General features: G+C 35.8%; 1 pseudogene; it reads right to left on the reverse strand.

The window, feature by feature from the left end:
* Positions 1 to 916: 916 nt before the first annotated feature.
* Positions 917 to 4,091, reverse strand: LOC100441530 (dipeptidyl peptidase 3-like; annotated as a pseudogene).
* Positions 4,092 to 24,404: the final 20,313 nt, after the last annotated feature.

A 24,404-nucleotide genomic window follows, 5' to 3' on the forward strand; every position in this document is an offset into this window, starting at 1 on the left:
TATTGTTTCAGAACTGAAGAAAAATATACCAAATAATGGCCACTTTGAGACGGAGTCTCGCTCTGTCGCCCAAGCTGGAATGCAGTGGCGCGATCTCGGCTCACTAAAAGCTGTGCCTCCCGGGTTCATGCCATTCTCCTCCCTCAGCCTCCCGAGCAGCGCCCGCCACCACGCCTGGCTAATTTTTTTGTATTTTTTTAGTAGAGACAGGGTTTCACCATGTTAGCCAGGATGGTCTCAATCTCCTGACCTCGTGATCCACCCGCCTTGGCCTCCCAAAGTGCTGGGATTACAGGCGTGAGCCACTGCGCCCGGCCAAATAAAATATTTTTTTAAAATATCCAAAGAATGGGGTACAAATAAATCAGTAAAGTTGTTAATGATACAATGGGTAAATAAAATATAAAATAAGTGAAATCAATCCATATATATGATGTTGATATATGAGAAATGTCAGAAATGTAAATGGAATAAATCAGTCAAAATTATTTAGCTTATTTATTTATTTAATGGTTATCTCTAATATTTATTTGCCTGGTTATAAAATTAATATGTGAGGAGCATTGGATTTGGTGAGAACGTTTTAAACCCTAGCTGTCACGAGCCACCTGGAGGATCTAACCAGTGACTTCTCAGAACTGCCATTTCCTCATCTGGTAGGTGGGCTGGTGAGCCCTGTCATGCTCACTCCATGTATGGCAGTGCAGATGAAATGAGATCACAGAGGGGAAGCACTTGGAAAGCTGGAAAGTGCTGACAAATGGAAGGGGTTAGTGTCACCACCCTCAGCTGAGGTAGTACCAACATCCAAGCTCCTGCCCCTCCCCCTCCCCTAGCCCCTAAATATACCTGCGAATGGAGGGCCACTTGAAGCCTTGGTTTGATGGAGTTGGGGGAGAGGCCACACACATCTTCCTCATGCCTGGACAGATGGGGCCTCAGGGGCCCTTCCAGAATCAGGCATCGGCTGTGGTCAGCGGTGTGAGGACCTCCTCCAACTCAGGTCCATCCTCTGGGAAACTCTCAAAGAAGGATCCGATGAGGCCAGCAGCTGAGGCCTCATATTCCAGAAGCTGCACGTCTGAGCCTTCAAGACAAGTGTTGGGCTGAACGATGAGCTTCTGAGGTTCCTTACGCAGATGCACCTTGTTCCTGAAGGTGAGAAAGCACTCAGGGGACCTCATACCCCTCGTACACCGCCCACCCTCCGGCCACATCCCCTGTGGACTTCATTCAGCACCTGAAGTCTCCTCAGGAAGCCCTCTAGGGCAGGCTTGCCCACAGACCGGATCTTGCTGCAGTCGAGGCAGACCCTGGCATCCGGGTGCCCATCGGAGCTTGTGGTGAGAGTGATGGTAATGAGTCCCTCGCTAGCCTCCTGTTTACTTTTGCTCAGGAGTTTCACCACATCACACAATCCCCACCGCTACTTTCCAGTATAAATTGATCATGTTTTGCCTGGAACATAGAAGCAACCTCCTAACTGGTCTCACTGTTTCTATGTTTGTCCACTCTTCAGTCTATCTTCAATAGAATAGCCAACATTATATTATTAATTCAGGTTATGCCACTCTTCTCAGAATCACCCAAAGACTTGTCACTCAAGGCAAGACAAGACAAAGACTTGTCTTGTCTTTCAGGATCACAAACTGGGCCTGCATATGGGCCTGTCACCAGTTGGAGGCCTCAGGTGTGTAGAACTCCAGAGCAAGTAGCCCGGCTGGAACGAACCATGTGAAGCCAGTCCACGTAGATCACGTCCTCCGCATCAGCCCCCTCGAAACCATGGATCTCCAACACTTGTGGGGGAGACAGAGGAAGAGACCCACTCTCTCTCAGCCCGGTACTCTTCATAGCTGGAGGCGATGGTGCTGAACTTGTTGTCCCAGGTCTCCCCGCTCGGATACCATCTCTGAATCTGCTCACCAGTCTCTGGGTTGATCACTGTCTCCTGGTCAAAGTTGAATGCTACTTTTTCATCCTGCACGAAGAGCTTGCCGCTGCCATGGCCCAGCAGCTCGTTCAGGCCCACCTGCACATCGAAGGAGGGCCCCTTCCAGAGGATGTACAGGTCCTTGTCATCCTCCTCCAGGAAGGTGAGCTTATCCTGCTGTGTGGCCTAGGCCACAGCCGGCACGTTCACAAGCGACACATTCTTAAAGCCTTACATCTGCTTCAGGACATCGTAGTTGGGGATGTTGATGCCAGCAGGGATGCCAGAACCAGCGAAGGCAAGACCATCCTGGGAGGTGAAGTCAGGGGTGAGGAACTTGTCCTTCTCAAAGACTTGGGGCCAGGGCGGCATCTTCAGCAGATGCTCTGCGCTCGCCACCAGCCGCTCAATCTTGGCGCTCACGGTCTTGTTCACTATGGCTACGAAGCCTTCAAATTCTCCTACGGAACCAAAGGGGTCATGGTAGCTCTCGATGAACCTGATGTAACTCTCCATGATGGGGCTTTTGTCCCGGCTCCAGAAGCAGGAGCCCCTCTTATGGGCCTCGATGGAGCCCTGGGTGAAGCACTGTATATACTGGGCCAGCATCTCCCCCTGGTGGCTGTTGGCTGCATATGCCTTGGCTTTATCCAGCTGCTCCACCACCTTCTGGAGGATGAGTGCTTAGTCCCCCTGGGTCACCTGGAAAGTGCTTCCCCGGAATTCGTAGCTCTTCAGCCTGGAAGTCACCTCGGAGTGCAGGGAAGGCTCTGTGCGGAGTACAGAAGCCAGCCACACCTCATAGTGGGGCTTCCCTTCTCCGTCAACCTCTTTGAAGAGCCAGGTGTTGTAGGATCTGAGGTTCTGTGAGTCCAGAAAGTCTTAAGCCAGTTTGGCATCTTCCATGGTACAATTCCCAGAGAAATAGGTGGTGATTCCCTCCTTCCCCAGCCCAAGGTGTCGAAGCCTTGACTCCAGAGAGAACATAAACTCCCCGCAGGTCTGCCAGAGGCCCCTGGGCGGCCTCACTCCCTAGGATCACCCATTTCAGCTTCTCTTGATACTCCTCCTCAGTAAGGCCCTTGGCCAGGGCATATTGGCACAGCTGGTCGGGGTCCTGGGCACAGAAGAGGCAGCTGAGCAGAGGATAGATGTAGGGGGCCTCGGGGGAGGTCTGTAGCAGCACAGCCAGGCCTCTGTACCAGGGGACACGGGACAGGTGGTGGGGATAGAGGAGGCACTCTGTGGGTGACAGCAGGCAGAAGGCCTCATGGCAGTCCAAGCTAGACATGCCAATGTCATTGGGCAAGGTGTACTGGATGTCCGCCAGGGGCCCTGCTGCAGCAGCTTCTCCATTTGCAAACTCTACTTAGTTTATTTTTTAAAAATCATATTTGAGATTTCTTCTTTGGGGCAGTATAGTGTATTTTGTGTCAGACTAACTCTTACACTTAGAATAATCAGAAAACTAATTTAAGATGTAGGTATTTTGTCTTCAAAGACATCAGACTTTTATAGAAGAAATGAGGAGGAATCAAATGCATACATTTGCAAAGAGAGGAGAAACTCTCGAAGTTGAAGTAATGACTTTTATTTTCTTTTCCTTGGACTTTTTTCTGGATCTTAGTTTGGCCAAGAAAGTGAATACTTCAGCTTTTTCCAGGCAGAAGGCTAGTTTTGGTGGGAAGGGAATCTAGCAGAACTCTGCATGGAACCATGAGTAACGGTGGCAAATTTGAACATGAGGATATTCAGAGTCCAAATTCTGAAGCTGAAAATGGAACAAAACTATCACAATAAAGGTTTATTTTGTAGAGAAAGGTAATACTATATAAAACATGAAGAGACTTATATGTTATGATAGTCCATTCTCAAATTACTATAAAGAACTACCTGAGACCAGCTAACTTACAGAGAAAAGAGGTTTAATTTACTCATAGTTCCACAGCCTGTACAGAAAGCATGGCTGGAGAAGCCTCAGAAAACTTACAATTGTGGCATAAGGTGAATGGGAAGCAGGCACATCTTACATGACTGAAGCAGAAGAGGGTGAGGGGAAAGGTGCCACACTCTTGTAAACAACCAGATCTCATGAGAACTCACTCACTATCACAAGAACAGCAATGGGGAACTCTTTGCTGTTCTTGGTGATTGCCATGATCCAATCAACTTCCACCTAGCCTTACCTCAAACATTGGGGATTAAAATTCAATATGAAATTTGAGTGAGGACACATTGCCAAACCATATTATTTCACCCCTGGCCCCTCCCAAATCCTATGTCCTTCTCACATTTCAAAATAGCAATCATCCCTTCTCAACAGTCCTGAAAAGTCTTAATTCATTTCAATATTAACTCAAAAGTCGCAAATCCAAAGTCTCATTTGAGACAAAGCTGGTCCCTTCCACCTATGAGACTGTATTATCAACAACAAGTTAGTTACTTCCAACATACAATGGGAGTACAGGCATTGAATACATACTCTCTTTCCAAAAGGGAGGAATCAGCCAAAACAAAGGAGTTGCAAGCCCCACACAAGTCTGAAACGCAACAGGGCAGTCATTACATTTGAAAGCTCCAAAATAATATCCTTTGACTTTGACTCTATGTCTCATATTCAGGCAACACTGATGCAAGGGGTGGGCTCCCAAAGCCTTGGGTAGCCCTGCCCCTGTGGCTCTATAGGGTATGGTCCCTATGGCTGCTTTCACAGTCTGATGTTTAGTGACTGTGGCTTTTCTATGTGCATGGTGCAAACTGTTGTTGGATGTATTATTCTGGGGTCCAGAGGACAGTGGCTTTCTTCTCAGAACTCCACTAGGCAGTGTCTCAATGGGGACTCTGTGTGGGGGCTCCAACCCCACATTTCCACTCTTCATTGCCTTAGTAGAGTTTCTCCATGGGGGCTCTACCCCTGCAGTAGACTTCTAACAGGACATTCAGGTGTTTCTGTACATCCTTTAGAATCTGGGCAGAGGCTCCTAAGTCTCAATTGTTGTCCTCTGCACACCCACAGGCTTAACACAATGTGGAAGCTGCCAGCGCTTATAGGGGATTGCACCCTCTGGACAGCAGCCTGAGATGTACCTGGGGCCCTTATAGCCATAGCTGGAGCTGGAGAAGTTGGGATGCAGAGAGCAGTGTCTCAAGGTTATACAGGGGAGAGGGGCCTTGGCCCTGCCCATTAAACCATTCTTCTTTCCTAGGGCCTGTGATCAGAGGGGCTACCACAAAGATCTCTGAAATGACTTCAAGGCATTTTCCCCATTGACTTGACTGTTAACATTTGGCTTGTCCTATGCAAATTTCTGTAGCTGGCTTGAATTCTTTCCCTGAAAACGTGTTTTTCTTTTCTACCACATAGCCAGACTCCAAATTTTCCAAACTTTCATGCTCTTCTTTCCTTTTAAAAATATAGCTTCCAGTTTCAAATAATCTCTTTTCTCATGCATATGAGCAAATGCTTTTAGAAGCAGCCAGGTAACTTCTTGAATGCTTTGCTGCTTAGAAATTTCTTCCACCAGATACCATAAATCATCTCCCTCACGTTCAAAGTTCCACAGATTTCTAGGCCTCCAACCTCTTTGCTAATGCATAACAAAAGAGACCTTTGCTTCAGTTCCCAATAAGTTCCCCTCCATCTGAGACCACTCAGGCTGGACTTCATTGTCTGTATTATGATTAGCATTTTGGTCAAAGCAATTCAACAAGTCTCTAGGAAGTTCCAAACTTTCCTTCATCTTCCTGTCTTCTTCTTAGCCATCCACAATTTTCCAACCTCTGCCCGTTGACCGGTTCCAAAGTTACTTCCACATTTTCAGGTATCTTCGTAGAAATGCCCCACTCCTGGTACCAATTTTTCCTATTAGTCCATTCTCACATTGCTATAAAGGACTATCTGAGACTGGCTAATTCATAAAGAAAAGGGGTTTAATTGACCACAGTTCTGCAGGCTGTACAGGAAGCATGGCTGAGGAGGCCTCAGGAAGCTTACAATCATGACAGACGACAGAAGAGGGGGAAGAAGGCATGTTTTATATGGCCAAAGAAGGAGGAAGAGGGTGATGGGGAGGTGCCACAAACTTTTAAACAAGATATTGTGAGAACTTACTCACTATTATGAGAAGAGCCAGGGGAAAATCTGCGCCCATGATCCAATCATTTCCCATTTGACTCTACCTCCAACATTGGGGGTTACAATTCAACATGAGATTTGGGTTGGGAAACAGAGCCAAACCATACCGTGTGTCATCTAAATATTGAAATTAGTAGAAATCCAAATATTGTAGAGTATATCCAAATATTTAAGTCTTTTTGAAATAAATGATTCATTTAGTAAAATAAATTCTTTAAAAAAGGGTAAAAGAATTTACATGACATTTTATGAGTTTGCAACTATAACAATCTATTAAATATTCTGAACTAAAATATAGTGCATCTAAAAAATACTAACTCAATAGATGTGTTTGACAGTCACTTCAACCAACTTGAAATCAAGATTGTTCAACTGAAAGAATGGTCAATTGAAAGTATCCAAACTGAATCCTCACCAACAATTACCTTTAATCCTTTTTATAATCATATATATATATATATACAATTATTATTTGTCAGTTAAAAATTGACAAATTTTTAATTACATGCATGCACAGTGGCTCCTGCATGTAATCTCAGAACTTTGGGAGGTTGAGGTGGGTGGATCACTTGATCCCAGGAGTTTGAGACCAGTCTGGGCAACATGGTGAAACCTCACCTTTACAAAAGTACAAAAATTAGCCAGAGGTGGTGGTGGTGAGTGCCTACAGTCCCAGTTATGGGAGGCCGAGGTGGGAAGATCACCTAATCCAGGGAGGTCAAAACTACAGTGAGCCAAAATCATTCCTCTGCACTCCAGCCTGAATGACAAAGTGAGACTTTGTCACAAAAATAAATAAGAATACATATATATATAATTTAGAAAAACCCTTATGAAATAAAAATAAAATAGTATTTAGAAACATATCATTAGTATCTATTCAGAAAAAATAAAGCTACAATGTTTTGTATCACCACTTTTTAAAATTAAGATATAATTTCTAACAAGCAGAATATAAAAGAAAAGCAATATAAGGTCTAACAATATAATTTGAAGATAATTCAGAGGAAAAATATGAATCAAAAAATTATTAAAATTAATTAAAATGTTTTCTTCAATTTATAAGAATAATCAATTTTCTATACTTTTTTCAGAAAACTTGATAGCATAATTTCTAAAATTAGTAAAAAAGAATAAGGAGTCAAACATATAAAAGCTAAACCTACAGAACAATGAAGAAGGATTTATTTCTCCTTCTTAATGTCATGGCTTTTTATAAAGCTGTAGCAATAAAATTCCTTTAAGAATGGTACTGGAATGGGCAATTCATTAATTGTAATACATAAAAAACAACAATCAGATAACCATTTTTATGGAAACCTTGCATATTCAAAGCTGACATTGCATATTAGCAGGAAATGGTTGAGCATTAAGTAAATGGTGCTGGATCCATTTGTTATCCATGTAGAAAAAAATATATAAAACCTGGATTATAACATTAATGAACAAATTACTAATGAATTTTGAGGTTATATTTGGAAGACATAATTTGAAAACCTTTAAAATATTGAGGAAAAGCTTTATTAGTTCTGCAAATACAATTTTTTTTAAGATTCAAAAGTAGTTAGGCACAGAAAAAAGTTTGAAAATTTAGACTCCATTAAAAGTAAGTTTTTTTTTATTAAGTACATCATAAAAAAGGATAAATAACAAGTCAAAAGTTTGGTGAATATATTATCAATATATATGATCAATAAATATTTAAATACAGAAACAGTAAAGAGGCTGTACAAATTATTTGAAAGAGCAAACAATCCGATAGAAAATTACAAGCAAAAATCTTGAACTCATTTAACTAAATGGAAATAAATATACCATGGAATTTATGTAAACTTGAAAAACTTCAATAATACTTAGGAAATGAAAATTAAAATCAGAGTGAGAAAATATTTACACACATCGTGTTGGAAAAAAATGACAAAGTGCTTAACAATATCAAGTGCTGAAAAGTTTCTGGGGCAATGAAAATGGTAGACACTTCTGAAATTTTAAATTTATGGAATAATTTTGAGAAAATATTTTCATTATCCAGTACAACAGAACACACCTGCACTTGTGACAGTCACTGTATTTCTAGGAGTTCAATGTAACGGAATACTTAATGTGGATACCAAGGGTGATGCATGTAATTTTTTACTGCAGAATTGTTGGTAAAAGCAACAGACAAAAAACAGAAATTTTAAAAAACCCTGACAGACATAAAATAAAAAATTAAATGTCTAACCACAATTGCATAAATTTTAAATGAAATGATATTGTCTGGCATGTTAGGTCTGATAATTGGTGAATATTTTCTTTTATTGTAATCACTCATGATAACATGCATGAATACATCTGATTCTCAAAAATAGAATATTTGGAGAATAGGCAAATCAACAAAGTAGAAGCACTATTTAGATATATATCAAAAAGAGGCCCGCAAACCTCCAAAAAATAATTGTTTTAGGGTAAATAATCGAAAACTAAGAAAAATTATTAACTGAAGGAGCAAAAAATATGCTTTTATGTACGGGAACAGTCAGGACTTTTAATGTTATCTTTTAATAGTATGTCATGATACTTGTTTTATTTTATTAACATTCTTCAAACTTTAAAGCTACATTATATACACTATTTTATTTTCATAATATATTTCAGAAATAAAATTGATGAAACTGGCATATATAATCACATGTTCAAATATGTACATTTTCATACATATATGCATGTATACATACACAAACACAATATCTATTAAAACTATAAAAACATGCAGATGCACAAAGATTGGTGCCTGATAGGGTTAAATCTTAACCTACATCTTCAACCATATAGAGAAACCTTCATTTTGCCTTTAAAAAGTGTATTTTCACTGCTCTTCTTACTTCTACTGTTTAACTAAGTTATTGGGTTGAAATACTTTTTATCAGGCAGTCATTGAATTGTCCTCAGAAGATCAAGGGTCAAGCCCGGTGTGCTTAATCACATTGTTTTCCAGTATCCAGTTCTAATTAACGAAGATTAAAACCAATTACACAAGACTGTTTTGAGGAGAAAGTAAAATTATCAGGAGTATATAAAATGTCACTACAAAAAATATGGCTATTTTATTTGTTTTTTGGTGTCTAGCATTGGTATACCTCAGTGACATGTGTACAAATCTATAAGCTTTCTAAAATATATTTTGAAATTGTATTAGCGTAATTAGAAACAAGAGCATGACTATTCTTCTCTATTAAACAAGCATTATCTCATAGCACATGACAGGCATTTGGTAAAATGATGACATAATAAAAACAAAAGTGCTCTAGGAGCTTTTCCTCCAATGGAGCCTTCAAAAATGCACGTGACCTGCCACGAATAGTTCAAGATTATGACTAATAAGAGCAACAAAGAACTAATTAAAGAGCCATCCCATTACTGGGTATATACCCGAAGGATTATAAATCATGCTGCTGTAAAGACACATGCACACGTATGTTTATTGCTGCACTATTCACAATAGCAAAGACTTGGAACCAAGCCAAATGTCCAACAACGATAGACTGGATTAAGAAAATGTGGCACATATACACCACGGAATACTATGCGGCCATAAAAACGAAGAGTTCATGTCCTTTATAGGGACATGGATGAAACTGGAAACCAACATTCTCAGCAAACTATTGGAAGGACAAAAAACCAAATATCGCATGTTCTCACTCATAGGTGGGAATTGAACAATGAGAACACATGGACACAGGAAGGGGAACATCACACTCCGGGGACTGTTGTGGGGTGGGGGGAGGGGGGACGGATAGCATTAGGAGATATACCTAATGCTAAATGACGAGTTAATGGGTGCAGCACACCAACATGGCACATGTATACATATGTAACAAACCTGCACATTGTGCAAATGTACCCTAAAACTTAAAGTATAATAATAATAAAATTAAATTTAAAAAAGTCAACTTACTTGTTTCAATCTGAGATTCAGTCTCCAAATTTTATGTAATTATTAAGTAGAAAAGCAGAAAAAATATTTATTTCAATTTTTCAAAATATATTCACTGAAATAGAGTGTATAACCAAGTTTAATGATTAAGCAAAATTTTGAAAAAGAAACTTTATTTTTTTCTTAATCAAATTTGAACCAGGAGAGCAGGATCCTATGACTTTGAAGTATCCTTTCCTGGATTCTCTTCAGACACATAATTTATATATTTGAAAAATATTATAAATGACCATTAAATACTTTAGTTATCTAAAAATTATCTTAAAAATTAGATAAATTTTATGAAGTTGAACTGAAAAGTAGTGTAATACCAATATGTAGTTTTGAGCAGCATGCATGTGTGATCGATACGTTGTTTTACTGATGGAAAACCTCTTTATGTAACATAATATCAGTATACATCATAAAACTAGTATTAGCTGAGTACATAAGGGAAAGCAATATTAAAGTGAAAACTCCAAATCTCAGTCTTCTGATCCAGCCATTATTATTAGTTTTTAACTCTAAAAATATAATATTGACATCTACAATATATAAGAAATCATTTTTTAGTGTTAGGGAAAGAGCTTCATAACTTCATGTGTAAATTCTTATATCTAATAGTATATTTACTTTCCTTTCTATATGAATTCTGTGTTTTTATGTCAATATTCCCTTCAGTATTATTCTTTATTGGAGTAACTGGATGAGTAGATTACTTAGATTTGCCAATCCAATAAAAATTAATATGGACAGTATGAAATTCTTAAGAGTTATGAAGGTTGATTTTAATTAGAGAGAAAGATAAATATTTAGAAATTTGAGTAAAGTACTGCTATATAATTATGATGTGGATTAATGAAAAATGAGGGAGGCTATAAGAGATAATGCATTGCATTATCTATGAATAATGTGATTGAAGAAACTATTTTATTATTACTATAAACAATTTTTTAGAATTGTGAAAGATAAGCTTTAAAAAAATGTAAACAGCTGCTAAATGCACTAACTAGTTGCTGTTTGCCTGTTCTGAAAACCATCATCTTCTATATTCATGCTCTTTCTCACTCATTTTATTAATAATTCAAGATATCTGTTCAGATTGACAGCCAAAAAATACTAGTACTTCTATGTTCTTCTCTAAATCTTGAATGATACAGTCTGTCTGAAGGATCAACAACGAAAAATCTTATGAAACTCTTTTGAAAACATGATCAGAGGTATGACAGGAGTAGCTTCTGGTCTAGAGAGTTTTTCTTGATATAAAGAATAGATATGTTATTGTGTCTTTTTGTCCTTTATGATTCTGATATTTTCAACAACTGAATCTTAAGACTATTTTCAGCTACAATGAACTGCAGCACATTTAAACTGTCTGCTTGGCTTCATACTTAATTCATTCAAAAACATTCAATAAATGTTTCTCACATACCTATCACATGCCAGGCAGTTATTTTTGGTGTTGAAGATACAACAGTAAAATAGGCTAATCCCTACTCTGTAAAGCTCATCTTCCACTGGGAGTGGGGATAAGAAAACAAACAAATAAATAAATAAAGGCATATTCAACGTGTCAAATGGTGATATGTGCTAAAAATAAATAAAAAAGAATAAAGACAGAATTGTGGGGATATGCTGAGAGAGACGGATTAGTCTCCTATGTGTCTTCTTTTACCTGTGGAAGGAGAGATGACATACAATTGTTCCCTTGACCTTGACCCTTCTTCATGTGTGGGAACTGGACTGACTCATTTCACTCGGCCCGCTGCTGGCCGCTCCTCGCAAAAGCATTATTTGTATATGTTATATTTAACAGAGACCTGAAAAAAAGTGTAATCTTTCAAAAATAAGAGTAACTACGCTCCAAGAAGAGTGAAAACAAGTGCAAACCTGAGAGGAGAAGCTTGGTGTGTTCTAGAAACAGCTAGGCCAGAGTGATGGAGCAGAACGATTGAGAACAGTGGGAAGAGACATAAGAAGATTGGAGCTCTAGCAAGAGAAGATTCTGTAGTGTATAATACAATCTTGGTGCTTACTTCTCAGGGCGATAAGATCAATTCGGTTTCTGTAAAAATTGGCTTTCAGGGAGTAAGATTAGAGCAGGGATGGCAGTTTGAACGTTATTGCCATATTCAAATGAGAGATAGTGGTGTCTTAGGTCAGAGTGGGCTCTGACTTTAGGTGGGAAAATAGTCCATCTGTGCAATATAAGGACATAGAAGGACTATATGAACACAATATCAGGTTTATTGATAGATGAAAATTTTCTTATGATTGCCTATATTTTCTTATTGAAATATAAAAAAAAGTCAACAGTTGAGAGAAAGGAATGGGGGTAAATGTACTGAATGTAGAATGAAGAAGAGAAATCCTCAGACTCTCAGATATGTTCAGCTAAATACAGATGTACAGGACCACATGCTCTAATGTAAGGGTTAGCTCTTTCCAAACAAAGTATGGTCCTATACATATTGAACAAAAGATAAATTACTTTATAGTAGATAATTTTCTGTTAACTTTTATTACTAAGAAATCATTTTTCACATATAGTTTGATATAGTTTAATATTTTAATATCTGGATATATACACATTTTCTTCATTTGTATCTAACAATTTCTTTTTCATCAGTATTTAACCATTAATAGTTTTGATTTAATTTTCAGTGTTTTTTCAGCTTGGAGACTTTGAGGTTAACAAGCATAACGATAATATTTATCAACACAATAGTTCATAGAAATAACACTAGTTTGGCATATCAACTCGAATAAAGTTAAAATAATACTAAAGAAAAAATATATATGTGTAGATATATTACACTGTATTGTATCAATTAGAGTTATATAATAAGCACACTGACATTTATCACTGTCACTTAGCAAATGACTTATATGGTATTTGCAATTCAGTTTTAGGGTGTTTGTATTAATATAATTATCCTGCAGATTTACTAATATTTACAAGGAAAAGAAAAGTCATGAGAAATTACTCTAAAATAAAGAGAAAAACAGTGATGATTTTTATGGCATTTTCTCAGAGTTCCTGGTGTCAAATAGTTATTGCAATATGTATTTTATAATAATTTTATGGTGATTATTCCTTTTCAGACTTGACTGAGTGCCCTTTCTGTGTAGACTACACAGATGACAATATGTCATTTAATGTCATTACAGTGAAACTCCTTGTTCTGAAGGTTAGCTACAAGGTGTCATGGATCTAGAAAGTAAAATTCCAGATTCCTACATTTGATATCATTGCAAATGAGAAAAACATGGAAAACTATGGGTTTCTCTACTTACATATTTACTTTTCATCCCTTTTGAATGTTGAATATGAGGGTCTCTTCATTTGTAAAAATAAATATCTCTTATTTTTAAGTAATTACAAGCTGAAAAAGGAGTTAGAATGAAAGCAAAGTGAGTGTCTTTTACCCAGGTTAATATCCTTAACCCTAACAAATTTTTGACATTTATGAATATAGTATTTATTCCCAAACTATTTGAGATTTAGTTCTGGACATCAGGGCCGTATCTTCCTAAGTAACTCAGCATTAACTATAATAAAATTAATATTTATACACTGACATTATTTAATATATAGCTAATTCTTACTTCTATGACCTCAAATTCATTCTGTAATAGCATTGCAGAAATTTCTGCTTGGCCCTGGATCTAATTATAAATATTATTATTAACATTTCTTTAGTCTCCCTTAATATAAAATAATTATTTACTTGTTTTATCCATTGCAATTTCTGGAAAATTTAGTCCAGTTGCCTGTCTACTATCTGACGTTTCCTTATATTTAGAGTAAACTTTATTTTTCACAAGAATGACACAGAATTCATATTACATCTTTTTCAGCAAATTATATCAAGGGACACAAGATACCAGTTTATCTTATGCTTGTTAGTATTAACATAAATCACATGGTCATTGTTGTGGCCCCCAGGTTTCAATGATATTCCCATTTTTTCCTCAGTAAATAGTAATTATACTACATGGAGATACTTTGGAACTATGTAAATATCTCGTTTTGTTGTCCATTGAATAATCTTGCATGAAAAAATTGTTCTACAGTGGTAGCAAAATGCTGTCTTTGAGATGCTGTTTTTTTTTATTAATTGATATTCTATAACAAATATTTTGCCTTTGTTCACTATTTCTGAGCTTATAATAGGACAGGATATACAAAACATACCCGAGACTTTTATCTTCCATATATATGATTATTTTTTATTTATCTGTTGTTTGTCCATTCTGCCAGGAGACAGACACAGTTGAATCTAGGTAGTACTACTCTTGACTGGATCTTTATTTCCTTATGAAATCATAGGAATATTCTGGTCCCACATAGACTCTAATTCTGATAGCTACTGTAGTTATTAACATAAAACTACATTTAATTCATATATTTTTACTACATTGTCTTAAGCATAATTTTTATGTTGACATTTATATATTTATTCACTAAACTTTATTGAAAGTTGGCCATACTATGCATAAGGTACTGTGCTGTGCTCTTTAAAAACAAGATGAAGTAAGGTAAATCCTAAGATTTTAAAAAATACAATCTTATTTATAAAAAGGCATAATATGTCAAATACCAAAATACATTGTTACAGTAAGGTGCTGTTCAGTACAGTATGATTTAATTTCCTTATGTAGTAAACATAATGAACCTGTGAGGGCCCTCATCAATCTTTAAGAAAACTGTCTAACTCTGACTTTAACTATTAACCATGGCCCTGTAAATCCCAGTATGGTTGAGATGTAGGAATTGCAGAAAAAGTGACCGATGATATTGGTTTAGAGTTATTGAAGGTCAGAGAAACATGAGCCTATGTACCTGTCAAGAAGCATCACGTTTTTCTATTTCATTAAGAGCAAACTTGTCAAAAGCATCACTAATGTTTCTAAGTTCCTAAGTTCCTAAGGAATCACTCACACAGACACACACACACACAAACACACACATACACACAAAGATACAAATGGAAGACATTGTGTGTGAAGGATCCCTGGGTTTTAAAAGTTGTCACTGAAAAATGTGTGTATCTATTTTCTATTTTGCAGTACCAATTATATCTTTTTTTTTCTTTTTTTTTAGACGGAGTCTCGCTCTGTCGCTAGGCTGGAGTACAGTGGCTCCATCTAGGCTCACTGCAATCTCCACCTCGCAGGCTGAAGCGATTCTCCTGCCTCAGCCTCCCAAGTAGCTGGGGCTACAGGCACGCACCACCACATCCAGCTAATTATTGTATTTTTAGTAGAGATGGGGTTTCACCATGTTGGCCAGGATGGTCTCCATCCCTTGACCTCGTGATCTTCCTGCCTCAGCCTACCAAAGTGCTGGGATTACAGGCGTGAGCCTGTAATTATATTATATCTTGATATAATACAATATCTTGATATTATATGCAATTATATCTTGATAGTATATGCATGTTTCTGTATAGAATGATTTTAACTATAATGATAAATAATGGACACCCGCATATGTATTTAGCCGTGTATATTTGTGTGGTCATGAAAGGCGATGCTGTGATTTACAGCTTAGACTTCTTCATGACTAGTTGTGCCACTTTTTGAATGTTATCACTTTGGTTAAGTTGTTCAAACTCTCTATCATTTAGCTTCTGCATCTGTAATAATAGATACCTTATAGAGTTGTTAGGTGGTTAAGCACTGCATAGATTGCCTCAGCCATAATAAGCCTCACATGAGCATTAGCTATTGTTATGTGAATGATGAGTACTTCAATACAGACATAACTTTTTAAAATGTAGATTGATCTATGCAAATCTTGTGGCATAAAGTGTATTTCAAAATAAAAATAAAATATTCTCAGAATCATAAGGCAAGATGATAGTCAATATAATGATAGTCAATCTCTCTGCTTCTAGGGAAAAATACACATCAAACATCCAAGATCATATTACTAAAATTATTCAATATGTGCATATAGACATGAATAAAAATAATATTACTGATTTTTTAAATTATAGAGAAGAAACGTCAGCTCCCTCACTCTGTACTGTTTCATTCTTAACTGACTGGTATATTTTAAGTTTTCATGAATATCTATGAAACAAAGAAATGTACTGTCCTTGATCCCCTCACTGCCATGAAAAAAAAACAGCTACATATAATTTAATAAAAATAAACTTAGCTCTTGATTCTCAAATTGAATCTTAACTTTTTTTGGGTTATAATTCTCTCACAACTTACCAAACTATTCAGAAGTCAAGGTACATAAGAAATGTGTAGTTTTGTTTCTATGTGTGAGGATCTCAAGCAAGGGGAATTTTTTTTTTTAAGTTCTTTCAATGTTGGTAAAGATCTCTTTGTGATAAGAAATCCCTGAAAGGAAAAGAAGAAATAGGCATGGCCTCAGCTCCCAAAATAAAGGGCAGCATGTGCCAACACAAAGAGGGGAACAACTGCAATAGCAAGGCTCAGATTCGGGAAGGGCAGAATGGAATGATCTGGAAACTCTCCAGGAATGATTCAGAGAACACAGAAGGCAGAGCCAACTGCCCTAATAAAAGAATAGCATGCAATTAAAAGAATGTAGAAAGCAGGGCTGGGTTAAAGATAGACTGAATGATTTGTGGTGAGTTTGTATAAACTGTTCAAAGAAAACATTTTTGTAAATATTCATAGAAATTTTCAAAAGACAATCAAGTTAGATGGCTTGGTTCAAATTGACTTTGAAGAAAGTTCTGTTCCCTCTTTTTTTCCCCCTTTTCCATACATATGCTAATTTTACAAGTAACTTGAATCTTGTATACACAAGATGAGACCATTTTCCCTAGCTTTCTTAAAGAAAGATTAAATCTCAGTCTGATTTATTTTCTCTACAGGAAACCATTTAATTTTACCATAGTCTTAAGTAAAGAGCCTTCCACCTCTATCTGGTGTATTAATTATTAATATGGTCATAGAAAGTCATAGTATATTTTTACAGCTACTACTTTGTACAATAATCTCGAGGAAGAGCTTTGTGCAGATTTATCTATTGTGCAGTTTTAACTTTTTAGCCAACACTGATTTTAAATAGGAAACAAAGTTTCAAAAATTGGTTAGAAATCGTAGAAGAGTCATTAGAAATCATGTTGAGGATGACTTCATTTTATGAATTAGATAATTTGTGTTCGGCCAGGTTACCCGGTCATACATTGGCAAAGTTTGAAAAACAATTCCCATATCTGACTTTTAACTCCGAAGCACTTTCCTCTACATTGCAGCTACACTGTGTTTTTTAGAAGAGCAATATCATTTATGTATAATAACATTAACTGATTTATTTATTATTGTTTCTTATTGATAATCATTTTAGGTCAGCAAATTCTGCTTTGTTGTTCCAAACTTTAAAACTGATATTTTGTCATGGTAACAACACTTATTTTTACCTTTTCTCCCTTTTCTGTTTTTACAAGGGATATATTTCAAGTAACCAAAATAATTTTGTAATTATTATGTATTAGTTGAAATGTTAACATTGGTACTTTTAATTTTATTGGTCAAATAGTTTTTTTTTTTTTTTTTTTTTTTAGCTATTTCAGAAGCTTGAGATTCAGAAAATAGTTTATTTCTGTGTCATTAAGATCTCTTCGGCTGGGCGCGGTGGCTCACTTCTGTAATCCCAGCACTTTGGGAGGCCAAGGCGGGTGGATCACAAGGTCAGGAGTTCGAGACCAGCCAGACTAACATGGTGAAACCCCGTCTCTACTAAAAATACAAAAAATAGCTGGGCGTGGTGGTGCACACCTGTAATCCCAGCTACTCAGGAGGTTAAGGCAGGAGAATCGCTTGAACCTAGGAAGCGGAGGTTGCAGTGAGCCCAGATCATGCCACTGCACTCCAGCCTGGGCAACAGAGTGAGACTCCAACTCTAAAAAAAATAAAAAGTAATTGCAAAAAGAAATGAAATGAGACTATACAAACTTGATGGGTGAAGAGGATAATGTACTTGAAGATATTGCTGTGAGTCAATTGACCTGGTGAGAACCCAGTGCCAATAATAAACATAAAGGATACAATCCTATATGCCATAATCCTGAAATCACAAAAGATTTTAAACAATCTCTATAGATAAATATTCCCAAAGTCTAAAATTCCTAATGTCTTAAGTCTAAAATTCCTAATGTCTTAAATCTCAAAAGATTAAAATCCCAAATGTCAAAACCCTGAATGCTAAATGCTAGGTAAGAGATTAGTGCGTTTTCAGCTGTATGCAGGATGGTTGCATCATGTTAGATTAAACCACTGCCTTGTTACTGTCTTTATTTGGAAATTAAGTGTGATTTCAGGACAGGAATATGGTGGCCAGGTTGACAGAGGTTGGAATCGTGGACTTAATTTTAAGTGTCAACTGGATTAAGGGTATCTAGAAACCTTGTAAAATATTATTTTGGGTGTGACCCTACAGTGTTTCCATAGCAGATTAGTGTGTAAGTCTGGGTGGACCAGGTAGAATAGATCTCTCTTCATTGTTGCCATGGACCATCAAATCAACTGGGCTCCCAGAGAAAATGAATACATAAGGATACTTGATGTTTCTCTGAGAGCTGAGACAGACTTTTCTTTTGCTGCCTTAGAGATCAGATCTTCAGGTTCTCCATCTTTTGGACAAAGCCCTGTTATTGACATCCCAGGGTCTCCAGCTCGTAGATGGCCTGTTGTGGGACTTCAAAACCACAATAATTGCATGAGTAAACTTCCTTATCAAGTCCTCTTTTATTTATCTCTATATATATCCTATTGATTCTGTCTCTCTGGAGAACCATAATATAGATTTGGTATTGGGGAAGCCAAATATTATTCCTTCTTACCGTATTTATTACAATAGAAGAGACTAGTGAAATTGTTCTCTCACAAAAATGCTATTAAAATTAAATTTACTAGACTACTTAATGGTGAAATATGAAGTCTTAAAGTTCATTATTATCAGTGTTTCAAAGGCAGAGAATTTTTTAATTGCAGTGGCTGTGCAATAACCAGATATTCAAATGGGCAGCATATACTTACAGATTTAGTAGACCACAACCATTCTCCAAATATAAGTGCAGTTAGTGTTTCAAAGAATGCAGAAGAAGTAAAAATTCAGGCAAAAAATACAACAAATCTTGCCTGCCAAATTATTTAATCTCATATAACCATTTCCTCTTCACATATGGCACCAATTTACTATGCTATGTATTTCATCTTTGCCTAATTCCCAATACTGGGGAGATATATATTGTGTAAAGATATTTAGATCATTCTAATTTGTTTTATGCATTTTTTTTGCGAATTTGATTTCATGAAAGTGTATTATCACAACATTGATTTTGTGTTGTGCAAGTACAGAAAGTCCTTGAAATTTCTTCAGTAAATTAAGAGGTGTCACTTTTGTATATCTGCATTTGCACACAATAAAATTTCTGAAGATCTTAGCTCTTTAAGCTACTGCACCCATCACAGTTTTTGATCAATCTTATTAGAAAAATTAGGTAGTCCATTATGGTACTTTAAATTACTGCAGTTACAAGCTAAAAAAAAATGGGTGCACAAAATTGCCAACTACAGTGCTATGTGTTTATACATTTTACTTTTTGACCTATTTATTTATGAATATGGTTCATCTGCTCATACTTTATAGTGATGTGACAGTTCTTAGTATACCAGTGTCTATACTCGCAAAAATATGCATGTCATTATTTCCTAATTTATTATGTAAAGTGGTCCATGAAGTATTCTTTCATATTTTTAATGTTTCTGAAGTAAATCTATTTAAACATATAAATAAACATTTTATAGAATTTTTAAATACTTTTTTTCAGAATTACATTTTTGGGATTTTGATCTTCCAGGACTTTGATTTCCAGGGTTTTAAACTGTAGGAATTTTTATCTTTTGGAATTTCAGCATCCAGGGTCAATGGCATTCAAGATTGTGTCTTTGGGGATCAAGGCCCAAACCCATTAAAACAGTTTGCCTATTAGTATACTTATTACTATTAAATGTATTACAACCATTTAAATTTAGAAAGAGAAAGCACAGGAATAATTTTAATGTTTGAGAAGGGTGATGGGGTGAAGAAAGACACATAAATCTGATTTGAAAAACATAGATCTGTTTATATATATAATCTGTTCATATATATATAAAGCCTTCTGTTTTCAAAAAAATTCTGTTTACTTTATATGAATTTTCTTATTAGATTTCATAAAAGTCCTATAATGTTATAAAAATGTGTCAGTTAATAGAAATCTTGAGATCATATAACTCTTTAATTAGAAGAAAGAGCTTCTTGAATCCATACAATTTCCAGTAAATGATGCCATTTTCTATATGTATCTTTCTTACCTATGTGTTTGCCTACATCTAACAATAATGTAGTTTGATGTATACAGTATTTTGAAAATCTACTCATTACGTAACTTCCTGAATTCCAATTCTTTTTAGCTAATATGTAACATTTTTGCATGAATACTGGCACAAAATAATACAGGGCAAGTGGTTTGCCTTTAGAGTCCTATTTTGTTTTCTCTTTCACCCGCCCATCCCCAGTTCAGTGTCTTCCAACATATATTTGGGTAGCATTTAGCATAGATTAAAAGCACAATTTTTATTATGAGGTCTTCGAAGAGAAACCACAGACTGGAAGTTTGTATTTGTAACACATATATCTGATGAAGGAGCTATATCTATAATGTACTCAGAACACTTAAAACTCAAAAATAAGAAAACAAATTAATTACAAAATGGACAAAAGATGTGAACAAACACCTCACCAAAGAAGATATACAGATATCAAATATGCATATTAAAATATATTCAATATCACACGTCATTATGAAATAAGAAAAAGAGATGCCACAAAACCAATTAGATATGGCTAAAACCCAAAACACTGACAATACCAAATGCTGGAGAGGATGTGGAGTGACAGCAACTCCCGTTCATTGCTGGGTGGAATGCAAAATGATACAACCACTTTAAAAGACATTCTGGCAGTTTCTTATAAAGTTAACCATAAGCTTACCATTCATTCCCACAATTATACTCATAGCTATTTACCAAATAAATTTAAAATTATATTCATATAAAAACCTGCACACAAATACTTATAGCAACAACCAAGGTTTCCTTTAATAGGAAGGACAAGCAAAATATGGTACATCCATACAACTAGGTATTTTTCAGCAATTAAAATCAATTAATGGGCTGTTAAGCTATGAAAGAACATGGAGGAAGTTTAAATATGAATTTCCAAGTGAGAGAAGCCAGTCTGAAAACATTACATACTACATATTCCAACTAATGACATTATGGGAAAAGCAAAACTATGAAAATGATAAAATCATCAGTGATTTCCAGGGCTTAGAGGGGCTAAGGAGGGATGAACAATTTGTAGATAGAATATTTTAGGTCACCAAAACTATTCTGTATAATATTGTCATGGTGGATACATTATGCATTTGTCACAACACAGTAAAATACAAACTGGGAAACCTAGAATAACCTAGTGAAATTAGTTAATGATAATATATCAATGTTGGTTCTTCCACTATAAAAATTGTACTACACTATGAAAGATGTTAAATAATAATTAAAGAAACTGATGTTGGGGATGTGCAAGGGATTATTAGGAAAATCTGTGCCTTATGCTCAATTTTTCTGTAAATTAAAACTGCTCTAAGCATGTTGTTAATGTTAAAAATGAGCTGAAAGGAAGTAACACCTCAAATGGAGACTAAACTGAGATGGAATGCTTTTTGCCAAAAAATATAAAAAATAGGAAGTGAATATAATGTAATTTTTTCTGTTCTGTGTTTTTAACAACTAAATGCAACTGGAATGAAGATTCCATCTTGTGACTGTGTATTTTTATTAATGTGTGTGTATTTTTATTATTTTTTAATTTTAAATATATTTTAAATTGCAATATAGTTTACCAAATGATATCCATTATCTAGTACAATACGAGTATTAATTCAGTGTTATTTACCAGACCTGAGAAAAAAGTAGAAAGTTTTGTATATTCATCACTGGATTTACCTTAATTTTACATATTGCATCACCGTAGTAGATTTACCATACTCAGAATTAACATTGATGCAATACTGTTAAACTACAGATGTTATATTTATTTCAATAGATTTTCCCACTAACATTCTTTTTTGATTCCAGAAAACAACCCTGGATAGCACATCGAATGTTCCAGTAGTGTCCCTGTGTAGGCTTTTCTCATCTGTCGCAGTCTCAATTTTCCTCGATTTTTTATTGCATTGATACTTTTGAATAGTATTGGTCCAGTATTATGTAAAGGGTCCCTCAATTTATCCTTGATGTGTTCTTATAGTTGGATTGAGATAATGAGGTTTGAAGGAATATTACAAGAGTGAAGCATTCTTCTCCTTTCATGACATAATGAGTACATGAATGGCAACATGACTTTTCATGGTGATAATAGACTTGGTCAAGTGGTTAACATGCTATCTGCTTTCTGGATTTCTCTTCTATAAAGTGGCTATTTTTCCCTTTTCATTCATTATTTTTTGTAAATGTGTCAGTAATTGAAACCCACACTCAAGGAGACAGTATATCCATAAATTATGTAGAAGTCTTGTGTAAGGAAGCCTTGTTCCTGATTCTTATTTATTAATTTATTTATTATATATTCAATCATTTATTTATAATGGTATGAACTCCTAGGTATACTGTTTTGTGAATTTGAACCCATTATTATTAGTACTTATTCTGTTGCTTGAATTATTCAAACTTTGGCTATGAGAGCTCTTTCAAATTGGCTTCTGAATTCTTTTGACTATTTTTTTTTCTTTTTTTTTTTTTTTGAGACAGAGTCTTGCTCTGTCACCCAGGCTGGAGAGAAGTGATGCGATCTTGGCTCTCAGCAACCTCCACCTCTTGAGTTCAAGCGATTCTTCTGCCTCAGCCTCCCAAGTAGCTGGGACTACAGGTGCTTGCCACCACACCCAGCTAATTTTTGTATTTTTAGTAGAGACAGGGTTTCACTGTGTTGGCCAGGTTGGTCTCAAACTCCTGACCTTGTGATGTGCCCACCTCGGCCTCCCAAAGTGCTAGGATTACAGGCGTGACCCACTGCACCCAGCCAACTATTCCTTTTTTTAAATTAAAAAAAAATCTGGAGAAACATTATATGTATAGTGTTTAGGTCATTTCAATATAATGCAATAACTTAGCACCACATCATTCTGTTATATATTCAAATTACACTTTTTGGTCATTAATTAATTTATTTAATACAGTTTATAGATCACCAGTCTATGTTAGAAACTGTTCTAAATGCAGTAAATAGGTTAGGGGATATGGTCAGAGAGATGTCATAGGGTTCTGTGTGATGCAGAACTTTGCAAACCTTTGCAAAGATCTTTGGCTTTTTTTTTTTTTTTAACATAAAATAGAAAGCCCCTGCAGTGTGTTGAGCAGATTAAGTTACCCACTTAATATAGAGCCAGGTCACTCCAGCTACTGTGTTAAAAATAGACTATTGATTGACTAGTGTTGGGGTAGGAAGAGCAGTTTGGATATGCAATACAGGTGAGATTCATGCTTGGATTGTAACTGTGAATAGATTGTGTAGTGGATCTCTGATGGATTAGATGTGAGGTGTGGGAGAAATGGAGAAGTTAAAGATGATTTCAAGTTTGAAGTGCTGAACAACTAGATGATAAAGTTGCACAATGTGTGCCCGCACATGTGTGTAAAAACAGACACATATCCCTATAATTTATATTTTTGAAAATATAAAATATTGAGTGTAATGTAATATAAAATATTAAGTGTGAACATAATAACTGAAGAGTGTAAAGTGAATATGGTATAATGTATAATAAAATTAAAAATTAATACATTATTTTAGTTGTTTATAAAAGTAAAGATTAGCCTCAGGTAGATAACAGGTTTCCTCCCCTATATATTTTGTGTCATTTTATTTTTATGTTTTCATTGAAAATCATATTCCAGAATATTTTCCTTTAATATCATTTTGAATCAGTGATAATATATTTTGGATTTTTTTTTCAGTTGTTTCTTCATCAGATTTACATATGTCAGAGGAGTAGGAGTTTTTCTAAAAGCTCTTTTGCCAGGATGTTTTTCAGATTTCAGTTTTCATTCTGGGGCTATCTGTACTTTCCATAACATAGTGTTGTGGAAAATGTGATGTTTACTACAGATTTTGTATATTAGTTCAACAGATTTCCAAAGATATACAATGTTAAAATAATGTTTACTTCTTTTTCCCCAGGTTACAAAATTGTTCTCTATCAAACTCTAATCTCATAGTTTGCTATCTTTTCAATGTTTATACGAAGTGAAGAATTCATCATTTTATATTGTGTAACAGTTAT

The sequence above is a fragment of the Pongo abelii genome, chromosome 3 (assembly GCF_028885655.2).
Source record: "Pongo abelii isolate AG06213 chromosome 3, NHGRI_mPonAbe1-v2.0_pri, whole genome shotgun sequence".
In the NCBI taxonomy this organism is placed as follows: Eukaryota; Metazoa; Chordata; class Mammalia; order Primates; family Hominidae; genus Pongo; species Pongo abelii.